We start from the raw sequence: 6,000 nt of genomic DNA on the forward strand, positions 1-6,000 counted from the left end.
AATAGGTACTCGCACATAAGTGTTTGGGATTCTTAAAAGCATTGTTCTTCATATGTCCTGTAACGTCTCCCACACCTAAATGTGAGTTCTGTGAAATACAGTGCCTACTACGCCTACAAAAAGCTCGACGCTTGAGCATCGCCTTCAAATGCAGAGCGCGACAGCGTAATAGGGCGCCTCGTCTGCGTAGTCTTCTCATTAGCTCGCTAGGCCGCTTCGATCGCGTACATTTAAGTCGTACTGCAAGAACGTCTGCACGCGTAACATTGTCTATCTGAAACTACTCTCGAATGCGTACATACTGAAAGCGCCGTTGCGAAGTGTCCACTAGACCATAGTCCATCATATTGCGAATCAGTGAAGTAAGCACTACGTGCTCCTAGCATGCACATCAGCACACCTTGTTGATGATGTTGCTCATTAATAACTATACCTCAGAGCTTTGTAAAGAATGGACATCTTAAACGGTTCACTCGTATATAGCGCACTTAACACGGCGTGATGTGTGGTGTGACGCTACCCTTCTGCAGCTCAATATTTTACACTCTTTTAGTCAAATCCCACCGAAAGGGCTAGATATAGCCAGGAAACAGGACAGCTTCCGTCTGGTTTTCTTGGTATATCCATCGTTCGACCAGACTCTGATTAAAAGTGTACAGGCGTTCGTGGGACGCCTCTCACTACATGAGGCTAGCGTATAGATTTCGAAGCAGTTTCAACCCCGGCATCTTTGGTAAAACAGCTGCCCACTATACGCAGATGGCCTACACAAACAAAACATCTTCATTGTTCGTTTATTTGTATTTATCTGTACATTCGCTCACAACCACCAAACCCGACTCCATCACTTCGGCGATGTGGTTTCTTTGACGATATAGCTATAATAGCTTTATTTTCAACAACAAGCTATCGAGTACCGTGAAAATAATTCCGATCACTCAAAACAGAAGTCACCGTAAACCAGTAACGGTGTTTTGTGTTTAGAAAAAAAGTGTTCAAGAATTTAGAGTAGTCACTACTCTACTATGGGAGAACAGAAAGCCGTCCCAGTGTGTTAGAAAAAAAAAGTGTGAACAGTTTAGAGTATTAGGTACTCTACTATGGGAGGGTTTAAAGCCATCCCGTGGCCTGTGCTGAGGCCTAAGTGTTTTACGCTCTTGAGTACTTCGTACTCAACTTTGGGAGAGCAGTGAGCCGTCCTTACGGCTATAAGTGTGTGTTTAGAAAAAGTTAGTACCAATTTAGAGTACTAGGTACTCTACTATGGGAGGGTTAAAAGCCATCCCGTGGGCCTGTGCAGAGACCTAAGTGTTTTACGATCTTGAGTATTTCGTACTCAACTATGGGAGAGCACTGAGCCGTCCTTACGGCTATGGGTGTGTTTAGGAAAAGACATTACTGATTTAGAGTACTAGGTACTCTTCTATGGGAGCGTTTAAAGCTGTCCCGTGGGCCTCACGTTTAATAAGGCCTGGTCAAACAATCAATAATCCAAAGAAGAACAGCTAGAGAAAAGTTTCATTCTCTTCAAACAAGAAAGAAACAACCACTCCACTACTGGACAGCCATGACACTTTTGAGCTTAGAAGTTATTTACTTTCGGGTCGTCGGGTGGCAGAGCAATCGTTGCCGTATACTAAATGCTCCGGCCCCCGCTATTTCACTGAGGAGTATAGTCTGGTTTATTTTTCTCGCATGACATAGCTTATTCTCCTATTCATGCAGCACGTGCTGCATTGTTGATTTCAAAACTTGTAGCGATTTTCTTTATATCAATTGCTAGAGTTTAACGTCCCAACACCATGATACGATTATGAAAGACGCCGTAGTGGAAGGCACCGGAAAGGTCGATCACTTGGGAGGTTCTTTAACGTGCACCTAAATCTAAGCACAGGCATGCACACGGGTCTCAAAGCAATGTCCCTAGCAAAGGAAGAACGAACTTTGTCGGGGCTACCAATATCGGAGTTTTTCTGTCATGCAGATGGAATGCTTCGAATTTGAATATTAGATTTGTTTATGGGTTCCTGTGTTTTCTTCCTTTTTTTATTCGTAATGATTGACGAACATTGACCGAAAATCTATGAAATGAGTTCTGTAGTCCGCTGGCAGTGTTTCTCTGGCTATCCAGCACGGGCTCACGTGGCATAGTACAATAGCACGGTGAAATATATGTTTCCCAGTATATAATCTGCCGTACTGTCTACTCGTCACTTAAGCCAGCCAATAAGTGATCAGTCAACTCAACACATTTTTCGGGAGACAGGGTAACAGTCGGCGCTTACTGTCAGCGGTGTGTCACGGGGTGATCAGACCCTTTCACGAAAACGTATATTGAAATGAGTATTATATATAAATATATTATAACGTAAACGGGTTCATTGGCCAGGCGATTACGAAGAGACGTTAAACACAGGTTCATGCAGTTGTCCACAAAATTGAAACAAGCACTTCCCAAAGTAGAATCGCGAGTTGGGCTGCGAATACGTATAGGGCAAAGAGGCCGGTGCATTAACTTGCGCTTACGAGATCATGAGCTGACACTATATGTGCTGCAATCACGTCTCGTTTGGCAGCGCATTGTAGATCATGCGGATGTGTGCCCTACTTCCAGAAAATTCCGTCAAATATAGACATGTGGATCACCGCGCGCTTGAGATAGCCGAAGCTTTTTTTTTTCATTAAAAGCAATAACAAGTGCATAAGTCATCCATCTATCACTCTTCAAGATGAAGAATGTACCTTCTTGTTAGACAAGACATAAAGCATCTTGTGCTGTAACACATGTGCCCATGCGCACAGTTTCGACGACTCATCGTCTCCTACATATGTCCTCTCTTTTTCCAAATAAATTTCAGTTGAGAGTTCAACGCTGTGTCCCTTTTCTGTCCGCTCTAACCCGTCGCGATGTAAAATATTCATGGATGATGAAGCCTTTCCTAAACTGAGGGCTTTGTTTTCCTCATAAGCAGATTGCTTATAAACGCGGGTATTCCTTCGGAAAAAGCACAAAAATTGTCTTGCCCATACGTTTCCAAAATAAGCTTAGCGATTCGTCCCTTAACACGCATTAACCCATGTGAAGCGTTTCACTACGAAGTCAAAGGAGAGTTTCCACGCTAGTTGTTCTGCATCAATTCGTTGTTGTAAGAAAACAAAATTAAATTCCTTCCGATATTATACCGGTGAACGTGCTTGCTAAAAGTAGTGCATGCAAATATGTCCCTCCATTTGAATGGCATCCAGAAAGTCCACTAAACGCTGGGACTGCACGACCTTGATCTATACCATAGTTTAATTGCTGGTGGACGACTACGTGCTGAACAATCGAGTAATTGTTAGGACAAAAAAAACTTTAGGTGGGACATATGACACGCAACCGCTTCACGTATACACCCAATAAAGCCGTCACCGAGATTCCTTCACGAATAAACTTCACCGTTATGATACACAATGGAATCTACTTATAATCAAGCACCAAACAATACAAGAATCATTCCACGAGAGAGAGAGAGGGAGAGAGAGAAAAAAACACCTTCTTGAGCATCGCGTTGCACTGTCAGCGCCGCGCGATAAACGCTACAGTCCAGAGTTATTTGTGTGTACCTCTTCTAGTATAAAGGCAGACATACAGAACATAGACGTCTTGTTATGCCGTCTCAGATATGCGCAATATTTGCTTTTTTAATTGATTTGTAGGGTTTAGCGTCCCAAAACTACCATATGATTATGAGAGACGCCGTAGTGGAGGGCTCCGGAAATTTCGACCACCAGGGGTTCTTTAACGTGCACCCAAATCTGAGCACACGGGCCTACAACATTTCCGCCTCCATCGGAAATGCAGCCGCCACAGCCGGGATGCTTTTTTTTTAATTGACAATTGCACAAATACGAACGCTAAAGCTTGAGCAATATTTGAGGGTGCTGCGGATGGGGTTGGCCATTTGGTGCCGTTTGAGGTATCGTTAGGGTGGTCAAACAGACAAATGTACAGACAGACAGACAGACAGACAGACAGACAGACAGACAGACAGACAGACAGACAGACAGACAGACAGACAGACAGACAGACAGACAGACAGACAGACAGACAGACAGACAGACAGATCGGGTGCCAACTCCCCTTCCCTTCTGACAATGGTAGACAGACAGACCAAATTTTTTTTTCGTCGAAGGTCCCCAAGAAAGACTATCGTCTTTAAAAAAAGACACCTTAATCGACCCATAGACTTTCAACCTCGTAACTAACTACCAGGCGAAATGCTCGAACTCGAACTCACCGGTAAAGGATACCGCTCCGCTGCCAGCACGGCGGCCGGGCTTGGTTCAAGCGCACTTCCAGTGCACGCTTGTTTCGGAGCTCTCGTTTTTATCCAGCCCGTGGTCCGTTCGCTGTTTCGGCGCGTTCACGAGTTCACAGCCAGCACCACCGTCCCGAGACTCGCCAAACTTCTGGAGGAAGTCGCAGCCAAAGTCCACGGCGAAATCTCCTCCAAAATCCTCAGCACGTACGTAGTCCAAGGGAAAACGGTACGTATCCGAAGCCGCACGTGGAGCTCCGATGCTGCGGCGACGACTGGGGAGCACGCGCAGGTTCTAAGTGGACGCGAGGGGGGTCTTTGCGGGGGACCGCGTTTCCGCGTTTGGGACGTCCGAAACGAGGCGATCTCTTTTTCCCCCCCCTCCGCTCAGGCTTCTCCCGGTAATAACGCTGTCCCGGTTTTCGCGCGGAGCTCGTTCCAGCAGCGGAGGCCACGCGCCGCTCCTCTCTTCTTCTTTCGAACGCAGAGTGCGACCGACGCGACGGCGTCTGCAGCTCGTCTGACGACGTACGGCGCGTGGCGGTGTAGTTGCATCTTTTAGAAGGAGGTGGTCAGCCAATGGCCGCCCTCCGGCGCCGTGACGTCGTAACGGAGAAGGCGGGGCGACCGGTGGGGGGCTGGAACGAATGAGAAGGGGGGGGGGGGGAATGCAAGGTTGGCAGGCGAGAGAAGGAAGTACATATCGAAATAAGAAAGAAAAACACGATGAGCTTCACTCGCCGCTCGATTTCTTCCTTCTTTCGTGATGTTGTCTATTTGCGCTTTTTTCTTTTGTTCCTCTTTTGATACTCCTCTCGCAGTTCTCACTCACCTGGGGCTGTATTTTGTTTTGCCTTACTTTGTTACCGCCTGTTACTTTCGCCTGTAGAACTTTCTTCTTTCTCTCTGCGTTTATTCGTGACGATGCTCGAAGCGCTTGTTCGTACGTGCACTGAGAAGGAATGATGCCTTTAAGATTCGCCTGGCGTGTGCCGCAGCGGCTAAGTGCGACAGCATGCGTTTCGTTTCTTGCTAAAGTACGGCTAAAGGCAGAAGGGCCACGTCTCATTGGACAACAGCACTTTCATTTCATTTCATTTCGCTTTAGTTTCAATTCCAAAATGATAGATCAAAAAGCTGTTTGGGCTCATAGCCAAAGGCTAGAATGGGGTCCAATGATGCGATACAAAATGGCACAGTATCCAAACGATAGCACAAGGCAACAATAGCACATGTAGCAAAACAATAGGACAAGGCATTGAACCAGGATACAAGATGCTAAACATTGCAGATATAGTAAAGAAGGTTAGGCATTGTACAGACATATATATTCAGATACTCGAATTTCGGTAAGATAACAGAAACATGTAACTTTTATACAATACGCGACATGCTTCGAATGGTAATTTCAATCTGCCCAAATGTTTTAATGTTTACGGAGAAAGACTGATACAGTTTAGTGGAACAAAAATATGGAACACGGTCCCCCTAGAGATTAAAACGGCACGTAATTTCAGCATGGCATGTAAATCATTTTTTCTGTGGAGTCAAGACATGTAAGCATGCGTGTGTTTGATTCGATTTTCATTGTATTTTTTAATAAGTGCGTATGTATAGAAACTAGCTGCAAGCTAATAAGTATGCATATCTGCAAGAAAAAATGTATTACTGTGTTATCTGTATCATATGATTGTTTTTT

The 6,000-nt window shown here is 45.2% G+C and overlaps 1 protein-coding gene and 1 long non-coding RNA gene across 2 annotated transcripts in view; one reads left to right on the plus strand and one right to left on the minus strand.

Moving 5' to 3' along the window:
• Window positions 1-4,808, minus strand: part of LOC119167019 (uncharacterized) — a 36,232-nt gene extending 31,424 nt beyond the window's left edge. The window contains exon 1 of the mRNA XM_075867231.1: window positions 4,281-4,808. The gene's annotated coding sequence lies outside the window, so the exon portion shown is untranslated. The remainder of the gene's footprint in view (window positions 1-4,280) is intronic.
• LOC142765727 (uncharacterized) overlaps window positions 1-6,000 on the plus strand; it is a 327,820-nt gene that overhangs the window by 148,593 nt on the left and 173,227 nt on the right. The window lies entirely within an intron of this gene.

The sequence above is a fragment of the Rhipicephalus microplus genome, chromosome 6 (assembly GCF_043290135.1).
Source record: "Rhipicephalus microplus isolate Deutch F79 chromosome 6, USDA_Rmic, whole genome shotgun sequence".
Classification (NCBI taxonomy): domain Eukaryota; kingdom Metazoa; phylum Arthropoda; class Arachnida; order Ixodida; family Ixodidae; genus Rhipicephalus; species Rhipicephalus microplus.